This window comes from Triturus cristatus, chromosome 9 (genome assembly GCF_964204655.1).
Source record: "Triturus cristatus chromosome 9, aTriCri1.1, whole genome shotgun sequence".
NCBI lineage: Eukaryota > Metazoa > Chordata > Amphibia > Caudata > Salamandridae > Triturus > Triturus cristatus.
Genome location: NC_140592.1, coordinates 1,176,599,480 through 1,176,613,725, shown reverse-complemented (window position 1 = coordinate 1,176,613,725; position 14,246 = coordinate 1,176,599,480).

Sequence of the window (14,246 nt, the reverse complement as noted above, 5' to 3'; positions counted from 1 at the left end):
ATCTTCTCTTCCTCTAAATGTAATTCCATTGGTTCCCTGACTTGATGGGGTCTTTTCCAAAAATCTATTTTGAAGCCTGTAGCTGTTTCTAAAACTGAAGGGTCGTGAGTTATCAATTTCCAATTCTGGGTAAAGAGTTTTAGTCTGCCCCCCACTTTTAGTGTCAGTGAAGAAGAAGAGGTGCACACCTTGATAGACTTGAGTGGAGGCTCTTGCTCTTCTTCCAAGGTTCCTTCGGGTCCTGCCCCTTTGAGGGTAGAAATTGGAATTTTGTCGGAAGCCTCTCCCATTGGGTTGGGGGTTTCTATATTCTTGCTGATAGAATTGGGACCTGAAGGATCCACGCTGGCAGGTGGCCCCCCTCTGTCTGCCCTTCCGAAAAGTGGACCTGAGGCAAAGTCACTACGCATGTTATATTGCGCTTTGCTGAAGGCAGCAAAGGTTGAAACGTATCTGCCCAAAGTTTTAATAAAGTTCTCACCAAAGAGGAGACCATTGGTATGATTAGTGTCTTCCTTGGAAGCAAGATCTGCTAACTTTGGATTAATTCTTATCTGGACGGCCTACCATCTCTCCATTATGAGGTTTGCATTTGCACCAAACCTATTAGTAAGTCAATGCTCACAGGGATATTTTTACCCCTCGCATCTTCGGTCATGTCCAGGATGCCTGTTAGGGGCCCTAAGATATCCAGAAGATTATCCTGAGACTGTTTCAGGCACCTCTCTATGCCTTTGCTCGGGTCTTTACCATACATAAAAAGGAAACCTATGATCTCAGGATCCAAATTAGGTGTAATACACACTTTGTCCTCTGTAGAAGGTCTTGGACACTCACTCCTAAGGAGGTTACATGTGTGTTTGTCAAGGGTTTTTTTTACCCATAGACCTAAAAAGTGGGAGACATGTTCTAGCGGCCACCAGTCAGCACTGTGTGGGTGCTCAATAGTTGTGGGATCAAACATCTCTTCCCCGAAGGGGTCCTTAATTCCCTGGGAAGTAGAGGGTTGCTCAATATCGCCATCCAGGTCATCTAGGAGATCAAATGTATCCTGTGTGTCAAAGATAAACTCAATTACATCATTATCAGCTGATGACGTAGTATTTTCAACATCTATTGTGCCATTAAAGTCACTCATTCTTATTGTGCCGCCATGGGCTACCTTTCTCTGTGCCCCGTAAAGGTGGCCATTCTCTCTTGTGCTGCCACGAGCACCTGAATCTATTGTAGCGTGAGGGCTACCAGTAATATAACCTGGTTCAAGAGCTATAGATCAGTGTTTGCTTTTATGAGCAACTTTTCCTATTTTTGTAGGTAGTGAGGTAGAGGGTTAATCCTCATCAGGTAGAGAAAAATAATTATCCTCAGAGGGAGATCCTCTCTTTCTTTTAGACAAAGCAGCATCTACTGCCTCTTTGAGGGAGGCTTTAAGTTCCTCCTGTAAATTCTTTCTAATATTGTCCCTCAAATTGCCTGATTATCCCTGGTTCTGGGAGTTATTTATCTCTCTCAGGCTAAAAGATAATGTAATAAAATTAAAATGGGGGTTAATAGGCTGGTAGATCGCTTCAAAAATGTTTTAAGGATAGAGAACCTTTGTAAAAAAGAAGCTTTGTCTAAATAGCTGTAGGCCTGGGCAGTGAACTTCGCTTGGTTCGCGGAGTTTGCAGAGTTTTCTGCACTTCGCACTCCGCAGAGCTTGCAGAGTGCAGAAAATTCCGCTTCGCAATGTGCAGCCAGTTTTTTCCCCGCTCGCGATCGCAAATAGTACGTTTGCAATCACAAACGGTAAGTTCGCTAGCGCAAGCTGCCACTCGGGGAGAATTTCTACCCGAGTGGCAGGAATACAAGCACAAACTGCAGTTCGCACTGCACTCCGCCACTCGAGGATCTTCACAGAGGTTTTTTGTAACTTTGAAGAGTTCCGCGTAGAAAAACTCCACGAACTACTCCCAGGCCTAAATAGCTGTTTATTTCTTTGTAAAATGGTTAGCAAAGGTCCTGGAAAGCAGGCACTAGGTGGTGCCAAAGAGTAAAAAAAGCTTAAATACTGTGCAAAAATGTGTCTGATCATCTCCATAGCAGTCCTTCTCCTGCGCCGCTGTTACAGTTTGTTTAGAGCTGTAACCATAGCTACGCTGGAGGAGAAGGATACAGGCAGAGAGGAAGGACTTCCTCGAGTGAGGTCACAGCACAGCACTCTGTCTGCGAGTTTGGTCAGCTTGCTTAATAGCATGTTGCCATGGGGATCGCAAGTGAAATCTGTAATTTGTTTTTGATAACAATGGGAAGTGAGGTGAAGCGTGTGAATGTTGCATTTGCCTTGGGAGTATAAATTATGAATTTATGTTGAACGCCAATACAGGAACTGTTATATTAAATATTATGAAGGCAAGGAGCCTTTGTGAAAGCACATAAAGGCAAAACGAGAGTAAATAATCCGACCATACATTGGAAGGCTGAGAAAGGGATATAAGGAAAATAAACCTGTTAATCCAAGTGGCCACATTAAGACACCATAGCATGAAAGCATTGTAAAATTCTCTAAAAAAGCGATTTACATAAGAATCAAAGGATTATTGTAAATCATAAGTACAGTCACATATTATACCCAAGAGCTGTATATTACTTAGTAATAAAAATAATTGTTGAAATCAAAAAAGTAATATGGAAGTAACAGAGTGGTATACTTATAGTGTCGTGAGCAGCTAACAGAAGAGGAAGGCAGCCCTGTCTATTGGATAGTTATACTTGTTCACGAACATTCTATATGTTTATGATGTATTAGAACATTGGAATGTTGAGAGCTCCATTGAAGACAATGGAGTGCTTCCTGCTTATACAGGCCAGTAAAGGCCCGCAGAGCAACATTCCAATGTGTTACAAAGGCCTCTCGGAGCTCGAGGGGATTTAAATCCCCTAGAGCTTCGAGAAGCCTTTGTTTTAATTTGTTAGAACATTGTGCCCTCTAATGGCAGAATGTTCTAATAGCCTTATAGCCCTTCATAGCAGGGCTATACCGGCTATTAAAATCCCGTCCCTTGTTAAAGTTCCTTGCCTTCCGCTTGGGCCTTTAATGTGGGAGCAGGCCTTTAATAGCCGGTATAGCCCGCTACGGCGGGCTGTAAGGCTATATTAATGTTCTTTAAAGGGCTGCATGTTTGGGCAGCAAATAAAAGTATATATTTAATGGTAGCCTCCAGTCTTGTAATTAAATCAAACTTTACCATTAAAGAGAGTTTTAAATTACAAACTCAACATTCCTACCTACTCCCAATCAAAGTATACAACTTAATACATTTGGGCGTTTTTCCCTGTTCAACTTTTTAAATACACTGCACCCTGCCCTATAGGGTGTTTAGGGCCTACCCTAGGGTGACTTATATGTATTAAAATGGGAGTTTCGCAAAAGGTTTATTATGTCAACACGAATTTGCAGTTTAACACTGCAAGAAGGCTGCAATGGTAGGCCTGTGACATGTGCTACAGGGCTACTTGAATGAGTGGCACAACGAGTGCTTCGGCCCCACTAGTAGCATTTTAATTACAGGCCCTTGGTACATGTAGTATCACTTTACTAGGGACTTGTAAGTATATATGAAACGTATAAATTGGGTGTAAACCAATTTTACCACATTTAACGGCAAGAGCACACATACTTAGGCACTTTGTGGAAGCTGATGAATTCTTGAGCAGTGACACAAGAAAAGGTGTTTCTTGGGTCTCACAGCAAGACCCTTGCAGTTCCAATCCAACATCCAAGAACACATCTGAATGATCTACTGTAGAACCTTTCCGGAAGTAAATAAGGTTACGGTTTCCAAGGAAAGGCAGTGAGTACGGGGGTCCAAGTAGTGAAAAACAGTGATGGAACACACAATACAATATAAAGAATAAACACACATTACCATGGTGGAAACTATTTAATCAATCTCTAAATACAACACATTTCCTTCCTTTGACACTGAAATAAAACAAACTCAAACAGATGGAAAATGAAATCTGAGCATAGAAGGTAAATGGGATAAAACAAATTAAACATAATCTTTCAAATAACCAGGTCTCTTTTCAAGTAATTCTAAAACATTAGACTACAGAGAAATGCATTCCCCCATAGAGTCAAATTGTGTAAAGCTGTTCACATTAGTAATTTGATCATTAACTGACAAACTGGTTGAAAGTAAAGTAGAAGGCAAAATGCTGTCCTGAAACATAAAAAAATATTTATCATTTCCATCATCTGTAAACTTAATACAGAACAAGCTATTTGTTTTAGACAAGCCTACTCTGGATAAACTCCATCGCTCATCATTCTCCACCTTCACTGCAGATTTGGTTCTCTACACAACTTTTTGAGGAGGCATAAATGTAGACATCTCCTTAAATCTAAAATAAGGGTATTTGACTCTGACAAAGTCATCAATATTCACTTTAGACACTTTAGAACCAAATTTCTTGTCATACCATTCTTTCATTTTCTTTTGTTTTTCCAACACATGAGCTTTAGCTTGCGCATGATTATGTTTATCAAAGCATTGTTGCTTGTATTTAGTTAATCATGCCGTATTTATGTCAGAAAATGTTATTCTGTTTCTAAGCAAAGCAAAAGGGGAGACTCCTGTAGTACAATGAAGGGTTAGATGATAATTCCCCCAAAATTTCTCTGAGCAAATTATTGACATCTTTTCCACAAGAACACGCTCCCTGTATACCTTCACTAATCCTCCTATTCATTCTTCCCACCAAACTATTGGAATTTTGGAGAATAAAGTGGCATTCATTTATGATCAATGTTGTGTTTGTCAAGGAAGTTTTGCATTTTGTGTGAAACAAATTGAACACCATTATCTGAGATGATAGTTTTGGATGAAACTTCCCTGGAAAGACATTCATGCAAGAACTTCAACCCACTTTCGGTGTTAGTCACATCTACTGACTTTCATTCAGTGCATTTAGAAAAATAATCTGCCAATGCAATTAGTTCTTTTTGTGGACTTTTCAAAAGAGGAAATGGTTCAGTAAAGTCAATACCTGACAGCTTCCATAGTCTTTCAGGATAAGCAACGGGTTGCAAAGGTGTGAAACTGATCTTCAATGATTTATCAGAATTAGACCAGACCAAGCAATTCTTAATTGTAGATCTAATTATAGAATCTGTTTAAGGCCACAAGAGCCTAGCTCCGACTTGATTTTTAGTATTTGTTTCACATCAATAACTTTAGATCTAACACTAGCAGGAGGAACACATGTATCACCTCTCATTACAAAAATCCCTTTCATAGACAATTCTTCTTTCACTTTCCAGAAAACGTGCAATTCACTAGTGAGTAATCATTCCGTAGGCCATTTATTTACAATCAGATCACTGGTATACAAATGAGCGGTGTCATGAAGCATGGCTTCCTTCCACTCTCTTTCAGAAATATAAACTTTATCAGATTCAAGAATGTCAGAAACATTTGTTACAATACAATGTTCTCCGGAATTGTCCATTCCTTCATTGATCGATAAGTTAACCTAGAAAGGCAATCTCCTCGATATTATCCTTACCAGAAATTAACTAAATATCAAAACTGAAATTATATTGCTTAGCTAAACTGTGAACCAACCTGGAAGTGGCCAAACCAGTCCCATCACTTGGCAGTAAGGAAATGATGATTAGTTTATGATCTGTTCTAAAAATTAATCATTTACACCCACAATTATGTTTTAAAGTGTTCAACAGACCACATTCATTTCCAAGATTTTCTTTCAATGGTGGAGTAATGCTTTTCAGACTTGGACAGGGATCCTGATGAATAGGCGATAGTGGGCTCTGAATTTTTCATATACTTGGACTTTTGAGAAAGAAGAGCACCTAAGCCAATCCCACTGACATCTACAGTAACAACGCAAACTGCATCTTCGGAAAAAGGAGAGAGTGCTAGGGCTGCTAACATTAAATCCTTGACCCTATTGAAATCTTTTGTCAATTCCTAGGACCAAATTAATGTATTCTTTTACTAATATTCGCTTGGACACAGAATGTGAATAGGGCTCAGGAACAGATCTAGGATAGTATTCGCAATGCCCTAAAAATGATTACATTTATTCCTTTGTCAAACCAAAAAGAGGGTCACTGTTCCGTCGGTGTGGGTGCTAAAAATTCACCCTCTCACTGGTGAGAGAGGAAAGAGGAGAGAAGAAAGGGCGAAAGGATAGACCTAGGTCTAGAACACACTTTGCACGGGAGAGAAAAAGTCTTGGCTCATGTTGCCCTCACCCCCCCCGAAGGATGTCATGCTTCATCATCTGGCATTTGTTCCTCGTTGGACCGGCACTGCAATGTTCTACGGGTCCCCCGAAGGGTCGCTTTAGCGGAGATCTTTTTAGACAACAGCCATTAGATGAGTGCGGGTGTGTGGAGTGGGTCCTATGTGCTCAGTGAAGGTGTGTGTGAATGATAAAAATGGCTAAGGGATACCAGAGGGAAGACATCTTTTATTGTGGCGGTCCCCTTGTCATACTAAAAAAACGGAAGGTTGTGCATTACACCTATGTGCAATGATGTACCCCTGGTAACTAAAAACCTCAGGTTGACATGTTTTGCGCCTTGATGGTCATAACGATCCTTGGTGCTTCCTCAGGTCCAGCAATAAATAGTGATGTGAAATGTGCAGGTGATAGAGGGATTCTAGCCCTCAGTATAATTGGAGCGGGCTAGTGCTGTGTAAAAATACAGCTCAGCTACAGCTAGTTAGTTGATCTGCTTCTGAAGTGACCCAGGAAAGGAGGGGGGATGGAAGAGCAGAAAGAAACACACATGGATTATGAATTGTAGGTAATGAGGTGTGCCTCCAGAGAAAACATAAAACGCGTACTTTGCGTAAGAAACATTGAAATTGAAGCCGTCTTCACCATGGGGTAGGTCCTCAAAAATGGAGGCAGCCCGAGTGGGCACAGTGTGCTGACCATCGGTTAGGCCAGTGATTAGGCGAACTCAGTGGTACTACCGATACTCAGGACCACCCCCATGCGTGGGTCCGTGCCATGTCTGAAGGACCCAGGTATTTAGCCTTAATGCAGGGTAGTTACCCCAAGTCAGAACATGTTACAATCACCGTTTGCCAGGCTGAATGAGGCGGCGTGGTGCAAGATGATACATTATCGAGGCACCGACACACACACACATCCTCTACCAAACTGGCTGTACAATCTCTGTCAAGTTTTGGCGGCACTTCCACGTAATTTTAACCGTAAAATGTGCAAGACCCTTACCTAAAGTCACATGGAGAAATACTCCATGGGCTTGGCCGTAGGTAATCCTGTGCCTTCACGGGCTACAAATAGGGAAAAAAAGAGGAGTAAGTAAAGTGAAGAACAGTTGAGAACACGCTCATACCACAGTTACAAAACAGCGATGTGGACAAAGTCCACCTGTTTATACACACAGTTTCTGTGTATGTGTTGCCTCTCAACACCTACCCGACCAGGCGCCAGCCCACATGTTGTTAGGCAGTGGAGGTAGGGGCTTTGATATAGCGCTCAGTGCAGCAGTTCGGGCGGCTCCCTCTTCCGGGTACTTTGTCATGTGTTTTCAAAGCGCGCATGTGTGGGAGTGTAACGTGGGTGTCCATTATGCCCGTGCATGCATAGAGTGCTGAGAGTGCTCTAATTAGTGCTTCTAATGTATAATGTGCTGCATGCATAAAGTATCTGTAAGATATAAATTGAAGCGTTAGAACCGCAGTCCTTACCACCAAGAGATCTATTGGTGGAGGGCTCGGTAGAGTGAGAAAGGGAATGGTGGGAAAAATGTGTCTACATGGTAGAGATGGTCATAAGTGTTCCTTAGCCAAGGAAGGCTCATCATAAACGGTTATGTTTATACAATTCAGTGTGTGCCTATTCGAAACTCTAAAATCCCAGAGACAAGAGTCTAGAGAGTAAAGGGATCTGTAAGGTGCCAGTATATATGACAGAGAAAATACAGTGTATCACACATTCCAAGGTGTAGGGATGTGTTCATCAGTCCTATGAGACTACTTCTGTGTTCATCGGTGTCCCAAGAGAGTGAGAGGATCATGGTTTCATGTTTTCAGCAGTTGGAACTTATTTAGGACAAGTTTTTTTTTATGGATTCAATATTAAAGTTCAACCCACGGTATCTCATCGTTGAGACCTCGTATGTGGGTGCATAGGCAATGAACCCAACACTGTTCGCGTCTCAGGAGTGCGGCGTTGTTCCATATCTGGTTTGCCTCCAGGATGGTCCACTCCATCTCATCGCATGAATGTCCTGTTTCGATGAAGTAGTTTGTCATCTTGGTTGCTGTACAGCCGCAGCGGATAGTGCTCCTGCGTTCACTGATCCTGATCTTGATTGGTCTCGTGGTCATACCAACGTATCTCAGATGACACGGGCATGTGATTATGTACACACAGTTCTTGGTGTTACAGTTTGTATGTGTGCATTGTTCCCATGAAAAATCCTCAATCTGGAGAGTTTTTGTATGTTTGGTCATAGGGCAGGCACTGCATGAACCACATGGGTAATGTCCAGGTACAGGGGTTAGGTTCCACAATGTATTATTCTGAGGGTTTTTCTTGGGATGTGGCTTAGTATGGACCAGTTGGTCACGTAAGTTAGATGTCCGCTTGAAGGCAAATCGTGGTTGCTCGATGTTGAGTGAGCCAGCATTGAGAATATTCCAGTTTCGTTTGATGATTTGTTTAATCTTGTTGGCCTACATTCAACAATATGCCGAACATACTTCGGCAAGCAATCACCTCCCTCACGGATGACGAAAGCATCATTATCAAGCCAGCGGACAAAGGGGGAGCTACTGTGATCTTTGATATCAACGATTATGAACAGGAATGCCTAAGACAACTCAGTAGTACTCAATACTAAGAGAAGCTGGACACTGACCCTACGGAACGCCTCCAGACACAGATCAGGATCATGGTTAATTAGGCAGCCAATGAGGGTTGGATTTCCCCACAAGAAGTGGCCTTCCTGGTGAACACAGATTCCAAGACACCGTATTTCTATCTCCTCCCCAAAATTCACAAGGGCATTGTCCCTCCACCAGGACGCTATATCGTGTCTGGTATCGGTTCCCTACTTGAACCGCTTAGTCAATTCAGTGACTTCTTTCTACACCCCCTAGTCCAGGCCACACCTGCTTACCTCAAGGACACATGTGAGGTCCTCAATTTGATCCAGGAAATCAATGATGAGAATGCCAAAGTTATCAACCTCCTCATCACCCTCGATGTAGAAGCCCTCTACACCAACATCCCTCAGGACGCCACCATCAAGGTAGTAGCGAACCTTTTGAGAGAGGCAGACCTCCCAACGAATACACCAGCAGACTTTATCCTGGCGTGCATCACTATCGCACTCAGAAACAATTTTTTCATGTACAGGACCACTACCTACCATCAGGTACAAGGTACCTCTATGGGTAGTACCTTTGCGCCTAGTCTGGCGGGCTGTACATGTCAAATGTTGTCAAATTTTGAGACTACCCATATCTTCACGGATATGAACCCGTTCCATGAAAATCTTATCACCTGAAAAAAATACATTGATGACGTCCTCATCCTGTGGAATGGTACTGAAGAAACCTGCGCCAAGTTCCACGATTAGATTAATTGCCTAAACCCCCACCTACACTTCACGATGGCATCATCTGATAAGGCTACCCCTTTCCTGGATCTGCTCATCACCCTTGAGAATGGTCAACTATACACAAAGACGTTTAAGAAGGCCACTGATCGTAACAGCCTCCTGAGCTTCGAGAGTTACCACCCCAAGGCACTCCGAGAGAATCTAGAATCAGGATTCAGAGGAACTGTAGCAACATCTGGGATTTTGATGAACAAGCCAACTCCCTCACCAGGAACCTGCATGAAAGGGACTACCCAGTAGAGGTTGTCCGGAAGGCCAGAAATCGCACCAGGAATAACAACCGCCAGGGCCTTCTTGAAACCAGGGAACACCAGATGAGCAATGCCATTACCTGTGTTACTACCTTCACGCCACTGTCTAACAAGATTAACCAAATTATCAAATGAAACTGAATATTCAACATCCTTCGCAGTGTGTGAGGGCAACATGAGACAAGACTTGTTCTCCCCCCTGCAAAGTGGGTTCTAGACTACCCAAAGCACAGTTATGGGCAAAAATACAATCCCAACCAAAAGGCCCTGCAAAGCATTATGGGACGATATTCTAGAATGCAGTGAATATTATAGTATCCAATATCAAAACATTCCTCAGGGGGCAGGCTCTCTACTATAATATTCACTGTTCTAGAATTTCGCCCCTTAATGCTTTGCTGGGCCTTTGGTTGGCATTGTATTTTTGCCCATAACTTTGCCTGGGATGGTCCTCGGAGGATGGGACCACCACCGAATCATTCAGCATGATATGCTCTTTGTGTTCAAGGCATCTGCTTGGTCCGCCCCCTAGGTAAGGGGTGACCCCAAAATCATCACCTCTCTCATTGCCTGATATTTTTTAAAGTTCACTTTTGTTAATTGTTTATATGCTTTTTAGCATGTAAAGGTAAAGTTGTTTTATCAAAGGGTTGTGGGGGCAGTAGCTAACTCCGCTACGTGACTGTGTCTGAGATTTTGCATGCATTGCGTAGGTAACAAATCTCCGCTAGTGGAGCGGAGTTCCTTGCCCACGGTTAGTGAGGAATGAAAGGCCCCCTCTTGACCATGTGCATGGGGGTGCATGCAGGGGGGCACATGCCATGCAGGAAGGTGCAACGGTGGTCCTGTGGCTGTGCAGTTTAAGGCTCACATAAGAGCCTTTAAACTGCACTGCAGAGGGACTGCCATGCAGTGCGCTCAGCAGACCACCATAGTACTAGTAATCAGGCAGGAGGGCAGCACCCTACTTGGCGGCGTGGAAGCAGGGATATGGCATAGCAGCCCACTTCCACACCGCCAATCGGACCCTTAATCTTTCCGTACTTAATAAAATATGACTCTGGTTTGTATGTAAAGCACTCTAATGCCCTTGTTCCAAGTTTGCACTGTATAAAACAATTGCAATATAAAAAGCTCTCATGTCCATGTGGAGAGTGATACTTGAATTCTCTAAACAAGTCTGAGTCCTCTTCAGCATGGTTGCATTTGTGGATGATGAATAGGTCATGGGGGTCCTGAATATCTGTATCCCTTATTAGAACATTGGAATGTGGAGCACTCCATTGTAGACAATGGAGTGCTCCGTGCTTCTTCGGGCCGGTAAAGGCCCGCAGAGCAACACTCCAATGTTTTACAAAAGCCTCTTGAAGCTCGAGGGGATTTAAATCTCCTCGAGCTTCGAAAAGCCTTTGTTTAATTTGTTAGAACATTCTGCCCTCTAGTGGCAGAATGTTCTAATAGCCTTATAGCCCTTCGTAGCAGGGCTATACCGCTATTAAAGTCCCGCTGCTTTTGTTAAAGTCCCTCGCCTTCGGCTCAGGCCTTTAACGCTGCAGCGGGCCTTTAATAGCCGGTATAGCCCGCTACGGCGGGCTACAAGGCTATAGTATTGACTAGTAAGTATTGATAGGTATTCTATAGATAACGCCACATACATGTAGCTTGATAATATGTATATCTTCATGTTAAATAGACATGAAGGTGAGAATAGTAAATGTATATTTCTCTGCTGTTACTTACCTTTTGATATTTTGGTCCTCCACATTTTTTGGGATACAGTATTGAAATATTACTATATTTCCTATTCGATATTCCAGACTGCAGCCAGCTAGGCATTTCAATTGTATGCGCCATCCCACATCCAATAATACAAATCCCTGGAAGGTTCTGACTCCTTGCCAGATTTGTGCTGAACAGGACCGTACACAGACCAGTTATTAAGTAGTTATAAACTAGCAGATATAAACTGTTGCAGTAATCAAATCATGATATATACACAATGCCACCATCATCACATCTGTGTTTTTCCATAAATGACCTGAGGATGTTCCTAAACGAAGCAATAAGTGGGCACCACATATCAAATCAAGATAATGCTGGTCAGGAGGAAGCCGGTGAATTTCAATCAGCATAGCGGCAACTTGGCCAAATCTATTTGGATTTGTTCGGTGGCAACCTGGGACGTTGACAAGCTTAGCATTGCCTCTGTTGAGACTAGTGCTTGGATGGCTGTCCTCAAGCCCAGTTGTGCTAGAAATGTATTGGCTCTGCAGAACTTGGATAGCAAGAGTCGTGCTTTCTTTGAAATGTGGCTCTGAAACAGATATTCCTGCTCATTTTTCATGCATAACATTTAATAAACGTAAGTATTGTGTATCCTCCAAGGACAGGAGGTAATTGTTACTTTTGGTGTATGGGCGTGTGGTAGTGGGAACCAGCATGTTTCAGAGTAAAATATTCAGTCTTGGTCTTCTCCAGAGTCTCGGAAGAATTATTTGTCAGAACAGCAGGAGTAAAGAGACTGAGAGATATGCCCTGCAAACATAGCTAACAACCTTACAAACTTGGTTAATGTCATGATGCGGGCCCAGGCCACCTACCATACTCACCCTCTCAGAACAACACAGACATATAAGAGAAACGTTGCTGTTGCTAAATAGAGCTAACATTGAAAAAGCTCTAAGAGGGCCGAACACTTCTGCTATTCGGTTTATATGGATCTCTTCTTTAGGGACAGCTCCTACCATCTCTCAGAGGGTCAATTACCTGCAATGCTTAATTTGAGCTGGTGGTTGCTGGTGGGGCCTACACACACTCACTTTTGGGGACCGGCACGTTACTCATCCTTATTAGACATTTACAAAGAGTAAGAGAGAGGTAAACAAACAAGGTGGAAGAAGGAGAAAGAGGAAGGTGAAAAACCGTCACAAAAGGAGAAAGCAGGAACCTGAAAGAGTGAGCTCAAGAGGCAGGGAATGTCTGGTAGTGAATTAAAGGGCACAAGGTGGATTCAAGACTACACCTCTGTGCATTCATACCTCACAGATGTACCAGGAGCCGTCAGCCAATTTGGCACTCCAGCAGGACCATCTTTTGGACGTTTTGCCTTGAGAAGAGGGCCTCTTTGAAGCGATTATGAGGAATCATTAAAAGTGTTGGGACTGTGCTATTCATAAAGGGGGAGGGGGGAAAGAGAACAGTACATGGATTCATTTCTCATAATTAGAAGTGCTCCTTTGGAGCCAAAGGATAGAGGAAGAATAATAAATGTGTAATTACACACTTATATCTGCGCTTTTAAGATCTGAATGCCAGTATCATCCCCCATTGGTCACCCCTTGAAGTATTTTCATTTTTGCCTGGTCCTGGTGAAGGTGTTTAGATTCAGGCATTTTCCACACCGAAACATGCGCTGACCATTTTTAGGAGTGATTCCACCTCACAACACTTCAACGGCTGAAATCTAACATCTTTCCCAGTTGTATTTTGTTTGGGTGTGTGTACAGTGGCTGGGTCTTGGTGTATGGATAGTATGGCAGGTGGTGTTTTTTGATGAATGTAGGAGTGAGTGAATTGGTGAATGGGGTTTCAAACACTTTTATCTGTGCAGGATTATTGATGCAATGTGTTCTATCAAAGTTGTTCATGGAATAATATGTCACATGTGAAACCATTTGCGGATATGTGATTGATGCATTCACTGGTGATATTAAGTAAGTTAAAAAACAATAAATAATGAAAAATAATGTTTGATTAATTAGAATTCATATTGTGTAGAGTTCTTTGTGTCAGAACAATAAGCACCCTCCAGGCATAGAGGAAGAAATACAGGTCAAGTGGAATCTTGCTATTGATTTTTGGTGTTTTCTCCTTCCTTGTCCTAGCCCTAAAATGATATCAGTAGGGGGTACCTTCCTGTTTAGGTGATACTGCGCTGTGTTATACGGTGTGTCAACATGTAATAGTGCCAGCTACAGGCTTCTGAGCAGAGCATTGGGTACAAGCACTAATTTTTTGTACAAATTAAGCACTGAACAACTGGTAATCCTTTTATACATGAACTTCTCAATCTTCTCTCAAATAAATGTTGTGCTTACAGGTGCCGAAAATGCATCCAGAAAGTGTATCCCATTCTGCAAATACCCACCAGAATTATATTCTAAGAAGCCTGGATAATGAGGTGTCTAAACTACACGGGCATAGCTTTCATTAGTGCAGCAGGTGCAGTGGCACTGCCACCCAGACGTAGGAGGGGCCCACTGAATCCTGCTTCTTCCTATATTTCAAAGTTTAAATAGCGTCCTCAGAGCATGATGCTA